General features: G+C 33.3%; 1 long non-coding RNA gene across 1 annotated transcript; it reads left to right on the forward strand.

Annotated features, from left to right (window-relative positions):
* Positions 1 to 21: 21 nt before the first annotated feature.
* Positions 22 to 21,559, forward strand: LOC121127071 (uncharacterized). The gene is made up of 2 exons (XR_005867493.2): positions 22 to 13,990; positions 14,059 to 21,559. It is a non-coding gene; the product is annotated as an uncharacterized lncRNA (long non-coding RNA).
* Positions 21,560 to 21,701: the final 142 nt, after the last annotated feature.

The following is a 21,701-nucleotide window of genomic DNA, read 5'->3' on the forward strand; positions in this document are numbered from 1 at the left end:
GATATTTGAAGAGTTTCTTGAAATATATCCATTATTTACAACAAGATTAAAATACTTCAGGGCAACTTAAAGAGAAGATGAAGATATGTCTGATTTCGAAAGAAGATTGTATATTTTAGAAGATGAAGGAGACGTAAAGAATATGTCTATCGAACAGTTGTATATTTTGCAATGCATTACTTTCACAAATAACTACGAATTGAGACAAGAATATTTCAATGCAGGGGGAGATTTAACAAGAGAGACATTGAAGAAAATTACTAAATCTTACGATGCAAGAGGGATTAATAAAAGGGAAGTGGAATCGCGAGGTGTTCAAAACTCTATTAATCCTGTTCAAAGAGGAAGAAAATTCGAAAATAAGTCAGTGACACCAAAAGGTAACATTAATAGATTTGGGGATTCAAAAGTAGATTGACGACATACCAACAGCCGAAACAATACAAGTAGCACGACTATGTCAAAAGGTTGTACTCGTTGTGGAGTGTTAGACCACATGATTGAGGATTGTTCATATAGTCTTAATGTTATTTGTTCGAATTGCAACAAAAAGGGGCATATTATGAAAGTGTGTCGTTTACCTAGAAGGGACAAGAAGATTAGTTCAACTTTTATTGGGAATACTAAACTAAAAAACTAAAAAAAATCATGAACTATTTAATTTAGATCTAGATAGATTCTGAAATTAGAATTGAGCACAGTAGTCAGTGGACAAAGTATACTTTAGAAATTATTCTCTTGTAATCAATCTTGTGTAACTTCTATGACTGAAAATACGCCAATAAATATTCTGCCTTCAAATTGCGTGGAAAGTCAAACAGACATAGAACACTATTTAATTTGAGTAAGATATCTGTCGAAAGAATGGAATACATTGGATGAGTGAGTGGAGACGAAGTTATTATTCCAATAACAACGCCTCAAATATGGAATGTATTTACCTTATATGAAGACATTAATACGAATGGAGAAGATTTGAAAGAGTCCATAACCAACACTGGATATGTCTCAAAGGAGATTATGAAAATTTCTAATACAATAACTGGAAGCATTATTTCTATGGAATAGAGCACTATCCGGTTCATTAAAAAAGAAATGTTCTTTACTCAGGACTATCCCCAAAGAAATATGTAGTGAGCAAACATTAAAAAAACCTGATGAACCACCGCCAGCAGCACAAAATGAGTAATGGGTATTTTATTTTTATTTTTTTTCAAAATAATTTATTAAATCTGTACAATCGCTTCTATAATTATATCTTGACTTGTCCAGATTATGTATGCAAACAAGAGTGGATGAAAAAGAAGAAGACATCGTCATGCTCTGATGAAAACTTTATTCCCTCAGCAAACGTGAAATTTTTATATAGGTTCAGACCGAGTGATCACTAATTTATACCATGACATAAAAAAAAAAGTTGAGTAGCTTAATGAAAATGGGAAAAGATTATTCTACGAATTTACCCATCCCATGTGATACCAGTGACAGACACAGAAGTTCAGTATTGTCTTTGGCCGAAAAAAGAATCCCTTAGGTCTGGATTCTATTAATCTGACCTCATCCCAGTCAAATATAGTATGCCAATGGCGAATAGGTGTGGACTTGAAATAGACAAACCTCGAGAAGAATGAACTGCATATATGCACACGAACGTTGGTCCAGGTGGATATTATACTAAAAGACAACCATCTCCAGGCCTACCCAGGGAGCTCCTTCCGATTTTATTGAAGATAACATTAAACGAGTGAAAGAATAAATATCGGATCGGTATGCATCATCAACATTCAATAAGTGCCCACACCAAAAATTAGGAAGCATCAAGGGCTGTCAAATCAAAATTTTGGTGGATCCTAGTGCAACACCAAAAGTTTTGCAAACTCCATCTCAAGTTCTATTGTACTGCAAGGAAAAAGTTCAAGCTGCTTTATTGAATGATGAGAAAATGGGCATCATAGAAATAATTCAACATGGAGATAGAAGTGAATGGTCTCACAAGATTATAATCATTCGTGCAAACACAACGGTCATCCAAGAAGTAGACCTTTCCCCATGTATAAGAGAGACATGCACTACATAAACCCCATTTCAATTGGCTTGCTCTATACCTGGAGGGATATGGAACTCCATTGTGGACGCATGAAATGGATATCCTGAGATACCAATGAGAAAGGAAGACACATGACAACATTTATCACCCCATTAGCCCGTTGCAAATATACTCGGGACATCCAAGGATTTGTGGCCAGCAGAGAAGGTTAGATGATATGACAATTGAAATGCCAAGAAAAGTGAGATGTGTTGATGATACACTTCTTTATAACGAAAGCTTTCATTAACATTGGCGGCAAATGATAAGATTTGAGGAAACTATGAGAAATACATGAATAATCTTACATAGAGAAAAATTTCAATTTTGCAGACGAATTTATCAGAATTGTTGGATTCAGAGTCTCAGAAGACTTAGTCAAGCTACTACCAAATTATGTAAATACAATCAAATGCTTCCCCCATCAAAAAAAAAAAATAATAATACAAATATACAATCATGTTAGCCTGGTAGCACATTATGATCTGTTAAGAAATTTCGTATGACCATGCAATCATTGTTAAGCCTGAAACCCGTTTTCGACTGTAACGCAGATTTGGAGAAGACATTCAATTACTCTTTAAAAAAATAATTGAAACGATCAACATTTTCGACCAAAATAAAAGAACTTGTTTAAAAGCAGACTTAGACGTGAAGCGGTTTAATATTGCAAAAATTGACACGTATAATCGAATCAGGCTTTCCAAAGGTAATTGAGGATATGCACCAGGAAGTCACACGATTTGCAACCTATAAGTAGAATTTATACACCTTCTCATGATTTATTAGGCATAGGGATCTAATTGTAATCCCTAAGAATTTACGGGAAGAGGTCATAAGTGCGTTACATTCAGAACACATATGTGTCTTATGAGACATCAATGTCTTCTGTTTGTAAAACGTATAATCTACATGTACACGACCAGCATTTTTTGTGATTGTAAAGGCTGTTTACATTAACCAAGAAACTACTTAGTGGGGATTAAGTCAAGTTACTTTGTTTGCTTAACAATGGAGTTCATGATGACTAATTTATCAATGGAAGATAATCTGGAAAAAATAATTTATGTTTTGGAGGAATGCCAAAAAACTACAAAACATGTGGTTAATAGATTTTACAAACAGAGAGCAGATCACATGCCATGACCCTGAGCAGGTATATATTACGAAATTAAAAAGAAAATGGGACCGATGTAGAACTTATAACTTAAGGTCCTCCGCAGGGGATGGTAATAGGGCTGTACCCCCCAAAAAAAAAAAATCGACCAATTAAAAAAAAACAGGAAAAGAATGAGCCCCAAATCAATTTAAGTATTTATTTGATAAAAAAAAGTCATTCGAATAAATTATGCTGTGGTAAAAAACTAAGAACCCCCCCCAAAAAAAAAAAAAAAAAAAAAAAAAAATAATAATAATAGTTTATATAATTCTGCTAACGGGCCTGTAACCGAGTAGTACTGTCTCAACGATGAATACGCCTTATTGGGAATTCATCATAGATTGTTTTCAGCTTACCAGTAGCAATCAAACGAAAGATAAGTGGTAATAATAAATTCGTCAAACGACCTCTACAAGATAACACGGACTTCAAAGGAAAATTAAATACTGGTAGTTTCATGAGAGCAAGCTTTTCGTAACATATCAGATGCTGAATGCATGGTCTCCCCAGCTAAAGTACTATTTGGAAGAACTTTAAATGATAATTTCCTACTCTCTATAAAGAATATCAAAAATTTCTAGAACAAATAATTCTGAACTGTTTGGTGACACACCTCAGCGGCTAAGATCCCCGTTGAACAAGAAATGTGAAATCACAAGAGCATCTACTAATTAGTGCCATAAATATTCCCCCCTTCTAAGGCATATAGATGGAGTCTATTATTTACAACAAAATAGGACCATATGCAAAACAAATGGGATAAAATTGGATTAGTTATCGAATGTCGAGATCAAGATGAGTATATAGTGAAGTTCAATGTATCAATCACGTTGACTTTACTCAATAGACCACTCTTCAATAGCAAATCGAACCTCGCCAAGTAGGTAAACGAATTCAACCTAACTGAGGTTGGATGTCGCTTTCTTTGGATTTGTATCTTTAAGAACATGTTCAAATGAATTTCTTGATGTTGCATAACCCGACTTAATTAATGTTTGAGCTAAAAAAAAGTTGAAGGATATTTTTATTACATTTCTGTCTCGGGATTCTCTAATTTTTTGAGAATTTAATTTTTTTCCAATTAGAAGGGTTATTTCTCCGTATGGTTGCAGGAAGACTCCTACACTTAAATGATTTTGAAAAATACATTTTATAATATTTATAGAACATTTCGTAATGTACCTCACTATTATTTTAGTATCACAGCAAATATCAATGTTTGGATAATCCAGGGCTATAAAATAAATATAAAATCTTTTTTGTTTGCGTAATTCTGAGATTCCATTGACATTTGTACTTATTATTCTGATTGTTTTTGTCATCGTTCAATTCTGTTCTGGTATACAGATTGATCTTCTGTATCCTTTAAGCTATTAACAGATTTAGTACTTAGATTTGTTTCTTATCGCGCTTCATAATTTTTTTTTCTCCTTCCCCTCAATTCACATTGTTTACTGAGGAATTCAGCTCATTCGAATCTGCACTTCCTGTGGTCTCTACGTCTTCTCTGCTTGTAACGATTTCGATTTCGTCAGCAGTACTTCCTTTTATAACATTACAATTCTTAATCTTTCTTGCTTTGCCTTGCGTTATGAGTAATTTCTTTTCATCATCCTTGAATCTCACTGAACATATTCCCAATTTTTCTTCATAGCCACTAACTTCACTTTCTCTTATCTTATTTACATTATTTGTTTTGCCACAATCTTCACCTTCTGTCACCACGATATTAAGGATAAAGTTTCTTGGATATCTTCTTTTTTCCTAATTTCTATATAATACTTTTTTTATAATATAGTGTTTCCGTCTTTTATTAATGAAGATCGATGCAACCAACTGAAAAATACTTTTAAATTTAAAATTTGTTAATCGATTTCCACAAATGTTTTTCTTGTCTATTTTTAAAATAATTAAGCTTTATGATTATAACTTAAATATCATATCAATATTCAGTTAATACCTAACATTTCACTTTATTATATTGACATATCTCACATCCAGTTTCTTATTTTATACACTAAGAGTGATAGTGTCTTGAAGAAAACGTGTGACTTCACGTTGACTAATTCAACAAATCTATTTTGTCACTTATAAGTAGATATACCATTTATAACTTCGTAAATCCTCTTTAGCACTATATTTTTGGAAACAAGTTAGAAAAATCTATACTATGAACATCAGAGTATCTCAGATATACTAATAGGAACACAAAATATAATTTTGAAAGGAGTACAGATATTTCAATATGTATACCTATATATTTTTATTTCATAGTTTATGTTGAAAATTTTCTTTATTACATTTTATTGTATGTTCAACATCAATACAATCTCTTTTTATGCTGCAGTAATATTCTGTCATCATATTTCATTTTCCTCCACAGCGTTTTTCCATTGCTATTAAATCTATTTTCCTGTGCATCACTTACGCTACCACAATTATCAGATGGCTATGAAGAAAATGAAGTTTGATACTCATTTTACATCCCGTTGATCGAAAGTCATCCATCTTTATATACACTAACTATTTGTAGTTAGTTGCTTTGTAATTTCCTAGGAAGTTATCCACATATTTGAAAAAAAACAACAAACAACCAAGCATTCCTTTGCAGATTTGTCATTTTATTGATCAGTTCTTCATCTCTGATGAGTTTTCGTGTGGTTGCAGCACATTAAAAAACTGTATTCCACAAAATTTATAATATATGAGACATTAACTTGTTTTATATAATATTTTCTGATTCAACTGTTAAGGTAGGAGCTGAGATGTTTTTTCCTAATCCAAATCACGTATCAAACCATTCAATTCTAGTGATTGAATTCTTTCAGGTAACAAGATGTATCTTCTAAAATTTCAAAGTCTGGATCAATTATTTCTACTACTTCGCATACATTTTCTATAGGAGATTCATATGCTTGTAGCAGAATTTCATCAGAATGAGGGATGGGTCTCGTTGCTTAACAAATATTTGGATACAAATAATGAATTTTATGTTTATTCCTAAATCCACATACAACTGTGAAAATTAAGACCAGTACTTTAGGATAGATAGATTTCGTTGCGGTTCACCAAAAATACTCAAACATCAATACGATCCAAAAAGTTCATTTTTGTGAATTTGTGTGGCACCCATAAATCGGTTACGCAAATGGTTACAAACAGTTTTCTAGATAATTTTCTGTTCCTGGACTATAGAATAAATGATCAATGCCGGTCCTACTTTACGATTTCCATTATTTTATCGACTTTTTCGATGATTGGCCTTATAGTGTATACCTCTGATTCTAAGGCCATATTACCAGAACAGAATCATTTGAACCAACACTTTGCTGTTGCATTCGATATTGTATCGGGCCCATAAACAGCACAATTTTTTTTTCGGCCGCCTATTCTGTCTTTTCACCGTAGTTAAAGTTATACTCGAGAATTTATCGAATTTTTAATTTTTTTACATCCAATTTGGAATGCTGTAACACAAAACTAGACATCTAGCGAAAAACGCTAACAAATTTTTACTTAACCCAATATAAATTTATATATATTATTTATTCTGTTTTTGCATCTTATGAGATAACATCAAAAAAAATTGAGAGGTAAAGAATAATTTTGAAGATTGCAAGAGGGTTGTAGTTCTATCTCAAGCTAAAATATTTTTCTCAATGTATCTGTGGCTGTCTGCTGTCTTCGGTTGAAAATTTTGCCTCTTATGAATCGAACCACTCTTAGAATACTCAGATATCAGTTCCCTCAGAGACACTACCAGCTCATACGTGTTTCGAGATTAGATTGGAAGATAAACCTGTATTTTTTGTAAACAAAATTTTCCAACTGAAATATGTTTTTATTATATTTTTATATAGTAATTGACGACATAAGATCTCAAAATCTCACTCAAGCATAAGTTCAAAAACTTGAAAACCCTGTGTTCAAGCTCAAACGCATTATAAGGGTTATCTGGATGATAGTGCACGAAACCTTGTAATAATATATCCCCTAGGACATTGATTCATAAAATTGTTGTGCCCACGGCACACCAAACTACTTTAAGAAAATAAGACTTGAATGTAAATGTGTAATAATTCTTTATTCTTTTTAAAGGACAGAAATACTTGTCGAAAAATTTCTTCCAATCATGCCACTGTATTTGTGGGCATCCAGTCTTCTTGGAGGATACAACATTGAATTTAATAGATTTTTGGACGAAAGTTTGAACAACTAAATCTTCCACATATTCAATTTTAGTTGATGCTAATAAAATTTGGAAATTACACCGAAGCTGCAGTCTTGCAAAAAATTTGAAAGATTTTTCGCAAGACAGTGTATAGAAACTTCTTCAAATGGACCACAAATAACCATATAGGCTACAAAAACCATAATCATACAATCTATATTCTGACTTCTGTGAAGAAAATTAATTGTTAAGAGTAGAACATTCCATCATATTCTAACTTTCTGAGCAACAATTAACACATTGAATTGATAGGACTCAGAACACCACCTATCAGCTATTGTTTCTTATATAAAAGAGATGCCACACATTAGAGACTTTCTGAATATTTTCCTAAAATTATTTTAGTACAAAATTACTAAGACAGAAAACATTATATAAATAGGTACCTTCTCAGCCTCATCAAAAAATTTTAGATTGGATGTTTCTGTTACTTCATTTTCAATATAAAAAAAAGTTTAAATTTATAAAGATAACTGAAACGTGTTTTTCCTAATTGAATTGAGGAGAAGGGATTGATTTAGCTTCAAAAAAATTAACAGTCAATAAAGTAGCATATTCAACCACATTATTATAATTTCTGTATTTGCTATGGACTGGTACATATGCTCTTTAATACTGTCGTTTATATTTAATGTCGAATCAGCCAAAGGATTTTTGAACAAGTTATCTGAATAATGATGCCAATTCATAACAAATATGTGAAGCATCGTTTTCCCGTCTCATAATACCCAATGTGGGGCAAACATTCATCAAATGTAATTTGACATTCCAATTATACTAAAGATATAACCAAAATGATTATCTCTTTCAATATTCCACTCCATATCGTTAATCATCCAAATTAACTTCACTGAAGTTTACACTGCAAAAGTAATTCCCTTTCGCTTCTCCATCACCAAGTCAATGTCTCAAAGTAAAGTAGTGTTGACCATGATTTAAAAAAAAATTGAGAAGAAGAATATATTTCTTGTATTGGACGAAACTACAGACACTCGATAGGGGTGCATGACTGCTGTGTTGGTTGGTCCTTTAGATGATTATTTTTTGGGTCGTCATTATCTTATTAATTTGAAATGTATCCAATGATTACAAATGTTGGTGTAAAAAGTATCAGCAACGTTCTTGTCTCCGATTTCGGAGACAAAAAACTGAAGGTTTTCATTACTAACGGAGCTTCATATTGTATTAAAGCAGCCGAAAATTAAACAACATTTTTGAATACTGTTGTATGTCACTTGTCCAGCTCATGGTATGAACAGAATAGTAAAGTTCTGTCCTAATTATTTCGAAAATACAAATACTTTCAACACTGAAGTGAAGAAAATATATTTATTTCAGATTATAGAAAACTTAAATTCATTGCTTTATGCTAAGTTCCCCTCGCACTAGAACCTATCTTTATACGTTTGAGATCTTTGCTTAAAGCAGTGGAATACAATGCCAAGCACTTCAATTCAGTCAAACAGTATATTAATGGTGTTGATGAAGTTAACGATGCTTTTAAAAAAAAGCAAAATAATATTTGAAGAATGAGACTCTTTAGTCAGAAATAATGTTTATTCAAGAGAATTTGAAAACAATACAAGTAGCCATTAACGATTTGTAAAAAAGATTCTCACTACTCACAAGTGTAAATATTATTAAAAACATATGCTTAGATAATATAGTTGACCCTATCAAAACTAAATTTCGGGAGGTGATAGAGAAAAAAAAGGATAAATCGAATTGAGACAATTCGCACTTTATAATATCGATTTTTTTTAATACAAAGACACTCCTATTGTAAACTGTGATTCTGAGAGAGTTTTCAGTGTCGGACATCGATATACCAAAAAGGTCAAGTTTGTTGGAGAGTCATGTCAAGGATATTATAAAGTGAAAGATTGATTTATGAAGATAGTTAAATGATAACATAAGTAATACAAGTATACGCCCAGGGAAAATGCCTTATTCTCCATCTAGAATTCGTTACTTGCACTTGTATGTACAGGTCGAGGAAAATGAAGCCCAACACTGCCTCTATTCCTGTTGTTGGTGTTGTTCGGAGGGTATGAGTCAGGCTTAAGAGTGTTTTTCTCTGAATGGTGGATAAATCCCTTATTACACCTTTCTTTGCAATTACGGTGTGCTCCCATACAAGACACCCATAGATGATGATGAGTCTAATCATGACATTGTGGAGCCAGAGAACTTGATCTGAGATTAACCCCCACTTTTGCCCTATGACTGCCTTTGCCATGTTCCATATACAGGAACATTTTGTAGGTTTTCTTTCAAGTGTTTTGTCCAAGTGAGTCCTTTATGTAACACCAGACCTAGGTAATTCATTTGTGTTGCTTATTTCATAATTTTTCCATCCATATATAATTGTGTGTAGTATTTAAATCTGAATTTCTATACTTTTGAGAAGACTGTAGTACTTAATTTTGATAGATTAAATGTAAGTCCATTTGTTTTCCCCCATTCCATGACCAAATCTATAGCATCTTGCATCCTAATGACAAGGGTACTATTATGTTTACAATATAATAATAACATTAATACAAAATCTGCGTTTTTCATTATTGCAACGCAAATTATGTAATAAAAACTTGTGGATGACTTAGAATTCGATAGATAAACAGAAGTTTCTTGATCTATACATTAGTTCCAAGCAAAAAATCTTCTACTCTGATCGGCTCTCTCAAAGTGAGTTTTTTTGGTAATATATGACTTGGAATTTAGAAGTCCATAGTACAGTGCCTTAGTTTTTGGGAGCAAATTCCTTCTCACAGATAATCCAAAATGAATAATGGCCGAAAGATAACTTGATTTTGTATTTATGAGACCCTGTATATTTACAGATACAAATAGTCTAAGTATTTCCAGATGGGGGTACTCAGAAATTGCGTGGATGACCGAATTATACATTTTTCCTCTGTCTTTACACGGTTCATAGAAGGAGATACATCCTGCCGATATCTGTAACTGAGCATTAAATTTACGACAGTCCAAGATTCCACATGTGGAACTAAGTATTCTTTTGATCCAGATTGGTGGGAGTTTTAGTAGTCTTATGTATTCTTTGGCCACCTTAATTGGTTCGTCTAATGCAGTTTCTCCATATTTAAGTTTCACTTGCCAAGGTGCAGGGGCTTGGTTCCGATTTGAGGTTCTTATTAACGGATATAGTAACTTCCTTTTTGAGAAACTATTTTCCGAGAACGCGTCATGGACAGATATAATATTTTGCTTGAAGAAGTACTTCTTTTTATAATTTTGGTACTCGAGTTGTACACTGGAGAACCTCTCCACAGAATTATCCCTGCTTTAGACAATGATTATGATATAACCCTAATATGATTGTTTGATAAATTTGTACCAAACAAAATCCACTTAAGACCTCCTTTAGAAGAGATATATCCTTTCTATTCAGCATCTTGACTTTCTGTGAGATCAATGAATATATTTTTATACATTTTTGGCACAACTTTTTCCAACAAAACTATACCTCCCCCTAGATACTTCTTCGGTCGTTTGAGAGTTGATATATATTTACAGTGAAAAAGTTTTTCTAACCAAGACTTCTCTTCATTTAAAATTAATCCCCCCCATTTTGGATTTGATACCATCTTATATAAAACTATAGGAACTACCTGGGTATTCACAGGCCAATACGTTTTTGGAGGCTCAAATGTCTCCAATCATATATTTTGACAAAAATGAGTCCATTCAATTTGGGCCAAACTTTGTCAGAAGCTCAATTTCTGTTCCATTCTAACCCAAGTATTATAGCTCTTTCATTAGTAAACCCTCCCCCCCACATGCTATTTTTCCGTAGGCATCCCTGAACCCAACGGAAGAAATGAAGTCTTCTTTTTGTTATTATGAGACCAGTTCTGACCTTATCAAAATAATTTAATATAATAGCAATCCTCTTTTTTAATTGTTTTTCAAAGTTTGCCTCAATCATTAAAGTAATATCGTCAGCATAAAGATCGATGACATGCTTCTGTTGTACAAAAGTTACTCCAAAACCCCTGTATTTACGTTGGATAGTTTCTGTAAGTTCGTTAAGAGCAGCAATGAAGAGTAGCGGTGATACAGGGCAGCCCTGACGATAAACTATCTTTATTTTGAGCTCCTTCCTTACAGATTGCCTAACATGACAGTCGATGTCCTATTATACAATAGAGATATTACTGAATTGAAATATTTATTTGGCAGAAGTTTTTTAACAGCTCTCATGAAATGTCTATGGTTTATAGAGTCAAAAGCTTTTGAAAAGTCAACCGCGATCAATGCTCCATATGATCCTCTTTCTGACACTGCTTCAATTGCGAATTGGATATTCCATGAAATATCTGATATTCTCCTTACTTTTAAAAAACCCTTTTGCTCATTACCAAGCTTCTTGTTCGAAATAGGCTCAATCTGTTTTAATAGTACACCTACTATAATCCTATATGCTAAATTTGATATTGTTATTGGCCTCAAATGTTTGAAATCGGTGTCATTTCCCTTTTTGGTAATAGGACTATTCTAGCTGTAGTAAGGGGCTTTGGTAACCGTCTCGATTTTTCCATGTAGTTTGCCTAAAGGAGGAGATAGGGAGCTATTTCTTTTTTTGCCGAAACAAAAATCTTTCCCCTAATAACATATGGCCCACTAGCCTTATGTCCCTTGAAATGTTTGCTTATATGTTCTATTATATTTATCTCCGAAAACACGCCAAAACTCTGAATTACTCTCTTTCTTGGAAAGTTATCACGCCTCCCTCCAAGTATTCTCTCAAAGTTATCATGAAAGTATCCTAAAATATCTTTGGTCCTCTCCAGAACTTTATTGCTCGAAAATTAAAAACCAAAAAGTGTTCTTAAATCGCTTGCTATGATTGTTCTCAACTTCCATTTTCTCCCTGGTGTCTGCTTCTGCAATTTCGGAGACTCTATACAGATTTAATACTTCCGCATTTAACGTTCTTATAAAAGGAGATCCCCGTAAAATCATGTTATCAAAGTTAACATTCAGTTCCTTTGATTCCTCTTTTTTTTCCTAATAAATTTACACGTAGTTAATCTGATTATTTGCGTGAGACTCATCGATACAGCATATGGCGAGTCATACTAATTCATGTGGTCTTTGAGCCGTCGGCAAAGTAGTCGCTGATATTGGTTGTCGTTTAGAACCCATAGAGGCACTTTCAATTTATTTCTGGTTTTCGGGTGTCAGAAATCTATCACCATTAACTTGTGATCTCAGGAGGGTTCGGGAGGATATTCCACGCTCGATATTTTTGATGTCTTGTGTCCTGATCTCCAGGTTATATTTTTATCTCACCTCCTCAGTTTAAAAATGTCCATTAAATTTAGCTCTACAATCATTTTTTGAAGAACCTTAAGGTTAGGGCTTTGGTTCTGTAACTTTTCCTAATCTAAATTCATATCTCCTATTAATAATAAAAGAGTAAATTTCAACTTTTGTATGTTTATCATAGCCTGGAAAATTCTTTGTAATTCGATGATGTTGCTGCTAACCAATCCAAAGCGCTGAATTCTGGTTATACAATCCACCATTTTAACAGCAGGAGCCACCTTTGAGTAAAAATAAAACAAATGATATGAGGTCTCAATGTTGTTGTTGTTCAAAAGTAGCAGAGTCTTTCCACATTTTGTTTTGAATTATAAATAAATTAAGTATGGGTGGGCAATGCGTATCTTAACCTTTTTTGATGGGAATCGGTTCAGATATTTTTAAATATTGTTCTAGGATTGAATACCTTTACCTTTTCTTGCAGGTCCAGTCAGACGATAAGGGACGCCCCTCTGTTGTTATCACTGTTTATTGTAGATCTTATTCTAATATTAATGCGTGCTTCTACTGCAATGAAGAAGGATGTTGAATATTCGGGGTTACAGGTTTTGAAACGGTAGCTTGAGACTAATATTATGGTTCAAATTAATTGAAAGAAATTATCTTGCTCTGTATCTCCACTAGATAGTTATTTACCAACAGGAGTTAGTCCTCCTCCCCTGAAAAACTCGTCCCGACATATCAACCTCTGATTCAAGTTCAGAGGTTTGTTAGAAATCATGGTTTGAAGAATTTTATTCATCATTGGACTCCCACGACCTACTCAACTGTATGAAGTATCGAACACATTTTTCCTTCACCCCAAATAACTCAGATGGGCCAATAAATAGTTTTTCAATAAGATCATGGGAAGTTTTTTTCTTGAACTCACCCTTGGTCACTATCTCTCAGAAATCACTGTTATTCCTTAATCTAGTAAATCAAGAGAATTTGAACCCTTTCCACAAAGCCTCAATGTTTGGTGATCCGAGGCCCTATTCTTCGACTTACGTATTTATGCGTCCTCTAGAATAAGGCTCTTGATCTGCCCACCATTAATTATTCCCTTAATTTGTAATTATAGTCATATATCTCACTAGAGAAAGGAATATATCTCAAGACGTGGATGATTTAGTTATTATGATTTCGTCCCAGACCTTGATCTCTTCAAATCTGGTTAATGGTAAACCTGTAAAAAAGTTAATACTTCTTTCAATGATCTATATAATTTTTTGTTTGTTTCCTTTTAAGGCTCCCAAAGCTGACGTGGATACTTTGAACCCAATTAGTGTTGCTGATGAGAAGAATTTGAATTTATCAATTATTGCCCTTGGATATTCCTCACAATGGTACCAATCATCGTGTTTCCTTATCAACTAATAGTTCATAATGTATTTTAAATTTTCCCCATTTATCGATGATTGCACTAAGGGGTTCTGTCACTTTATTTCTGGAGCCTGAACCAAAAACTGTGACATCAAATGCTTATAATAGTTGGTATATTCCCGAATAATATAGTTTTTATCCTTGAATCCATGTTCATCGCGTTTATGAAAAGCGTAGGAGAAAGAATGTTTCTTTATAGAGCCCTTATAAGGATAGATAATTTATCAGAGGATCGCGAACTACCAAATATTGTTCTGGAGTTTCGAAGTATGGGTGAGATCTTTGTAATGAATCCCCCCGGAAAGTAAAAAGACTGTAAATTGTTTGTTGATGTATTTATGTGAAACCAAGTCAAATCCATTCTCAAAATCCACGAGCACTACCGTATACTTACTGCTTGTTGGAGAGTGAATAACATTCTGAACTGAGCGTTGAATATTTTCTATTATTCAATGTTTCATAAAACTTTTTTGAGCCGGAGAGATTATTTGTGAGATATAATTTTTGACGATTAAGACCACCAGTAAGTATTTTGTATGATGTATCAAAAAAAGAGATTCGCCAGTAATTTTTTAAATCATTTTTGTCTCTCTTTTTTTTTTTTTTTTTTTTTTCAGAATCAAAGTCAAAGAGCCACAACACCTAAAGTCTCAGATAAGTCTTTCTTTAATATTTCCTCGAAAATTGAAAATTATCACGAGTATTGGTGAATGAAGGGAATAAATTTTTTATTGAACTCGGAAGGTGTGCTAGAAGGGCCAGGCTTTCATAAGTATGCAGAAAACTGAAAACTTCATTGTTAGTAATCAGTAAATCCAACTCCACCATAGTGTTTGTACGAGCAAAATCGCTGATTTTTCTGCCTCTCTTGTACGGTTAATATTGCGGAATTGAGCAATTTCAATTTGGTGGATCTTTAATCAGTATCTATCAGTAGCAAATGTAAAAGAGGTTTTCAGATTCACAGTCTGGACAGCAGTACATGTTTGTGTAAAAAATAATAATTTCTTTTGTAATTTCAGAGGCGATAGTCTTAAGTGCAGATATTCTCTTTGATTGGACAGCTTCTTTATAAGTTTAAATGATGATTTCCTTTTTAAAGTTTAAACTTATCCATTCTTTCATGTAGCGTATCAGTGCCCCCTTTCTTTCGTAGAGCAAAAGCTCTTCCAGTTTTAAGGCCGAGGTAGAATCGTCTTTGTTCAAAATTTGTATCTCATTTAGCGTTTTTCTCATCTCTCTATCTTTTTCTCTGCCTTTTTGAACGAAGATCCCCTCACTTGAGACTTAATGAGTGTCAGGGTATCCCACGGATACAAAAGTCCCCTTTCCATTCTGACACCCTTGTCACGAATGACCTTGAATATATTTTCTCGTTTAATTGCTAAATCTAGTAAGGGAACATTCAGATTCCAGGAAGATTTTGAAGTTGAAGGGGACGCTTAAATGGTGCTAAAACTGGGCAGTGATCTAAGATGTACGTTGGAAGTACGCTGAATAGGAGGTTAACTAAAATGAAGCGAATATATAATCAAGTTTGTCCCTTATTACTTAGCCAGTCCTCGTTTTTCCATTAAAATTCATTTTTGGGGGGAGCTCATCGTATGTGGGACCTAAATCTTCTAAATTATAATCTGTTATTATTTGTTCCAGATCTGAAGCACTATTTCTATAGTATGGACCATTATAAACTTAAGCGTCACGATTTTGGTTTTTGGGTTATATTAAAGTCCCCGTGAATAATAATTCCGTACCGTCCAAAGGGCCAACTCTTCTGATTAGTTTTGAGAACCAATAGTTATAATCAAGGTTTGGGCCGTAAACTGCAAACAAGGTTATTCGGTTTCCCAGGGAAACAAAATCGACGACAACGTAATTATCTCCCGGATCAGTGGCACTTTCCATTGGGCTTAGGTTTTCATGCAGCAGCATGAAGTCTTGAAGGCAGTCTTGAAGGCTTAGTTGATTTTCTATTAGCCTTTGAATAGAAAAGTAAATGTGTTCTAGGGAGAAAATGAATGATCTTGTTTATATCCTGTACTCTTGAATTGACCAATGTTATAATGTCAGATAAAAAAAATGCACTAATGTAATTAAATACCCTGGAGGCCCTGCTAGATGAGTAAGTTGAGTTTAAATGGAAAGATACAAGAGTCGCCATAATTATAGATCAGGTTTAAAATTTGCAAAAAGAGAGAAAAATAACTCTTGTGGGCTTCTGAGTATACCCAAAGAATATCTGCGACACCAACCATCGAAAAACCAACCAGATAAGTTGCTATTATTATATTTTTGTAGGTCTCCTTCTTTTCCTTTTAGGGTGGCTTTCCACCTGTGGAGACATTAATCCCTCAGTCACAGTACAAGGTTTAATTTGAGAATTTAGGGCACCATGGGGCATCAGTTTCTTTATATGGCGATAATATTTCTTCTTCATGCGGCGTTCTACCAATAAGTCAATTAGATTACTTACATATAGTCAATAAATACTAATCAAATATATTGGATATGATTTTTTCATTTCCATTACACGTAAACATAGAAACTCAAGTAAGTAAATATACTAATGAAAAAAAAAAAATTTGCATTGAGATAAAACATAAGCAAGCATTATAGCCTAGAGTTAATTTCCTTTTTTAGACCTCTATGATAAACCGCTCATCAACAATATGAATTGATAAATAAAATAAAACACTCATTGATCACAACAAAAATCCAGCTGATAAAATATTATCAGGCTAAAAGTTAGTATATAGTTGAGACAACAACTAAAATTGAAAACATGCAGTACATATAATTATAATTATATAGAAAACAAAACAAAAAGGGAACACTAAACAAAAGTATCGTAAAACAATGGGGATACAGGGCATTCCTGCCTAAATCTCTTGCTAAGAGTTATAAAATTGTTCATATATCCATGAATCTCTATTATATGATTCGTTATTTAACAGTAGAAAAAATGTAAGGGGGGAAAATGTTTGGGACAAAATTACCTAGAATCAATATTAATTATTAATATAGGTGAATAACCAAACTTGGGATGGTGTCGGTGATCTTCAAAGACGTCGTGGGCATCGTTTTCTTTCCGATAAAATACTTTTTCAAGTTGAATTGAATAAAATAAGTGACTATATCACCAACAATCGTATCAGGGTTCAAAAACCGTCAAGTTGAACACCCTGCTACAATTATATATACAGACGGATCCAAAGATGAGAAAGGCAACACGGGTGCAGGATGGCTATCACTGGACGGGATATGCAAATTCATCAATCATCGGCATCTTTAAATAAGAAAGTATTGGTCTTCCAAGTAGAAACCTTCGCCATCACACAATCAGTGGTAGCTCTTTTGACCAAGACAAGCCATCAAAAACGTAATAATTTAATTGGATTCTCAATAGGTAATTGCTGCTATTCTAAATCCATTACAAAAATTGATACATTAAAAAGCGCAAATAAATATTCAACATTGGAAAATGTGAGATAAACATATATCTCGATTGGTACGAAGGGGATTTAGATATTTCAGGAAACAAATTTGAAGACTATCTTGCAAAGAGTGGTACTAAAAGTCAAAATTGTTTGTGCGTTAGAGAGCCTCCTAGCTACATACAGAAGGTGGGGGTGACTTCTTCTTCGAAGTTTGGTGCAACATATACAGGAAAGATCAAATAATGAAACATATAGATTACATGTTGAAGAAATCAAAACAAAAGAGTATCAAACTTTTGCGTCAAAACATGAACTTACTTCTTAAGCCTTCTTAAGATACCAAGCCATTCATGAAGAGGATGAAGATTTTCGTATTCTTACATTTATGAAATGTAAAAAAACAACAACAAGTTATTGATAATAAATATATAATTAAGTAGAAATTAAGTTCGATTTCTGCTGTAGTAGCACATATACCCCTTTGTAGGGTAGTCTTTTTTGCCGTTTGTATGTATAGTTTTATAATGTAATTTTGTTTTCCCATATAATGGACCTATTGCATATATATTAAAAAAAAAAATTAAATTTGTTTATTTCAAAAGACACTTCTGATTGTACATACAAGTCCCATATTAGTTATTTTTCCATTGAAGAATGTGTAATTTGTTTAAAATAAAAATACATACAAAATTAATTAATATTCTTTTATTTCACAATTATTTAATATTTATATAATAGCTTTTAAATGGTAAATAAATTGATCAATATTATTTAATCACTGACAATTTATGAAAAAGTATATGGGATTACGACAAGGATTATAGATTTTTGGCGTACCATCTTTTTAATTATGAAACTATAGTCCTGAAGTTGTTCAAAGTAGAACAAAGTTCAAAGTGGAAGATGTTGTTTCAAGTTTTCGGCTGCTTTAATACAATATGAAGCCCCGTCGGTAATGAAAACCTTCAGTCGTTCACCTCTGAAATTTGAGCCAAGAACGTTGCTCATACTTTTTACAGCGACTCTTGTAATGGTTTTATTGTCGGCTTTAATAACATTTTACAAATAAATGAGATAAGGACGGCCCACAAAATTACCATCTAAAGGACCAACCAACACTGCAGTCATGGACCGCTGTCGAGTCTCTTTAGATACGTCCAATGCAAGAAATATATCCTTCCCCTAAAGTTTTTTTTAATCTTGGTCAACACTATTTTACTTTGAGAATCCATTGACTAGGTGATGGAGAAGTGAAAGGGAATTACTTTTCTATTGTAAACTTCCATGAACTTAAAAAAATTTGGATGATTAATAATATGGAGTGGAATATTGTGAGAGATAAGCATTTCGGTTATATCTGTAGTAAAGTTGGAATGTTCAAAATTTGAATTAGTTATATGACTTGTATACATTTCCAAATTCCTTTCGTTAATGTGGGTTTTACGGTATTGCTCTACTTTGAACATTTTCAAGACTACTGTTTCATAATTACAGAGACAGTATGCCAAAAATCTGGAATCCTTGTCGTAATTTCATATATTTTCATCACCATTATCAGCAATCCATGATTTTAAATTATTTATATAAGTCATTTTATTTTTTAATGATTTTGTATAACTTTATTTATCGAAGATAAGGAATGTAATGAATTATTGTACTTTCAAAACCAAATCTAAAGTCAATACTTTATCTCAAACATAATCACGAAGCAACTAACACGTTTCTGAAACTTATTAAAATAATCAATACGTAGTCCGTAGTTACAAGTTACTTATTTATATATGATTAATGATTATGAATTTTGATATGTTTTTTCCTCAAAAATGAAAAAAATAATGATGACAGCTTCTAGTATTTTAAGAATTACCAACTGCAAGAAAGCCGCTCAGGCTTTTGAGGAATAATAATAACCAGGTCTGGTCATAAGATCATAAGATATCCCTCATTTGATTTAGAAACTTAAGAAGTAAACTTTAAAGACTAATTAGTGAGAGGAAGATGACATTTTGATGATCTCTGCAGAGCGTAGTTATATCAGTATTAAGAATTGATTTGTGTTTCATATCATGAAAGGTAAGAAGGTCTTCGTTAATGGCAATCCTTTGCAGCTCTCTTGCTTGTTTCATATGTTCTTAATGAATGGCTTCTTTTTTGCATATTGGTGGAGGATATATATTGTGCTATTGAAATCAAAGACAGATTATTTACTCCTTTAATTCTTTGCAATGCTGCCCAGTCCGTGGAGTGCCTGAATACTGCAATAATCTTTATCATACATCAAAATGTTATAGGCGGATGACTCAGTTAGGAATCTCATATATTCCAACTGAGGTTTGGATTTAAGGTCCTTAAAATCTTTTTATAATTTTTTGGTAGAATATTTGAGAGTAGTGGTTGGCCTCTTTTAAAGATAAGACCCATAAGAGTGGATATAATTTTTGACTAAGCTCTTTTATTGTAGTGATTGAAGCTGGAGTAGTTGAGCGACTTCTTCTCCCTCTGACACTAGTTGCCATTTAGGGTTTTTATAAGTTGAAGGAAGAAGTTGCTTCCTGTCCCAAGGGAGGATTCGGATTTCAATCTTTCCTCTCTCTTTATTTGGTTCAGCTTATTCAGCAGGAAGTATTTTATGGTCTTAGATGTTTGTGTGGCATAAAGTAACTTTCCACTTGCATCCAAAAAATATTTTTCGGAGATGAGGTTGTCTCTGGAGTCGTTGTCTAGCTTTACTGTCAGTGCTCCTCTCCAGCTCCCTGTGCTTAACCATGGACTGCACCCTTCTCTTCGATTAGACTATATCCTGTCAAGCATATCTTGGCCGGTTCTGATCAAGCTCTGATTTAAACTCAGAGATAATGGGTGGAACAGCATTGGGCTTTAGATACTTTTAAGCCTTTAGTTATGTTCTTGGAAAAAAGTAAAAAAAATTCAGATTTCTTGTTTAAAATATTGAAAACGTAAGATAAATAACTGAGTGACTTCATATGAAAATTGACATCTTACGGAAAAATATATAAAATATTTCCCACAGTATCTTCTCATGCTAACAGTCGCGTTTTGGTGCTTGGTTGAATGCTTTAGTACTATATTCTCTCTATGTATCTTGAGTAGTGTTGGAGCGTTCAAAAAAACTAAAAAGACTACAGTCTTATCCGTCCAGTTCTAATAAAATTTGTCAGTCCTAGGAGCGGTCCTTATTAGTTTTTTATGGAAACTACGACAATTGAACTTATGTAGTTATTAATTGCAACGTCATTTGAGTCATTGAAGTTTCATCATCATTCATAACGTCTTTCAAACAAACAAGATGACGTAACGGTGGTAATAGGCTTATAATGTTATGGTTCGAACTTGTTAGTAACTAACACTGATTCTAACATTAAACCGATGAAACCGTTGCAATATCATCTTCACCTTCTTTTTTTTTTCTAATTATCAGAAAATACTACTAATTCACCCTTACTAATAAATTATACTATCTAGTTGAATGAGAGTCCAGAACTTTAATCTACGCAATTACTTGAAATGTAGACAATTGTCAGTTTCCAATAGTATGTTTCATATTACACTGAAACAACGGAATTAAATTCCAACTCATCTGTTCTCCCATTTGAGGAGAGGTGGCACATCAAGCTATTTATGGAATTTCCATTCTGGTTCTGAGTTTTTATCGTCCTACTCCTTTTTTCAAGCCTTTCTAGAACATTTTTTCCACTTTCAGTTACGGTGAGCCCTACCCTAAATAGTAATTACTGATTTCTCGGTAGTGATTGTTCATTGCACACTTGATATTTCTGGGGAATAGGAAAGTGTAAAAGGATCGAGATGGAGAGTTATGCCATTCAGATTCCAGTGCAACCTCGAGACAACAACTTAAGATCTATCTCGCTTCTGTACAATGTATCTATCACGGAGTTAAAAAGGATCAACCGAATTGGACAGGAAACGGAATTCTTTGCACTGCAATTCATCAAAATTCCAACTCAGCGGAACTCTGCCTTAGCTGAGAGACTTCTTCGAGAGGTTCCTGGTGCTCAAGTCGTTGAAAGTTCATTTAGCAAAATGGGCTGG

Source organism: Lepeophtheirus salmonis, chromosome 12 (assembly GCF_016086655.4).
Source record: "Lepeophtheirus salmonis chromosome 12, UVic_Lsal_1.4, whole genome shotgun sequence".
NCBI classification, from domain to species: domain Eukaryota; kingdom Metazoa; phylum Arthropoda; class Copepoda; order Siphonostomatoida; family Caligidae; genus Lepeophtheirus; species Lepeophtheirus salmonis.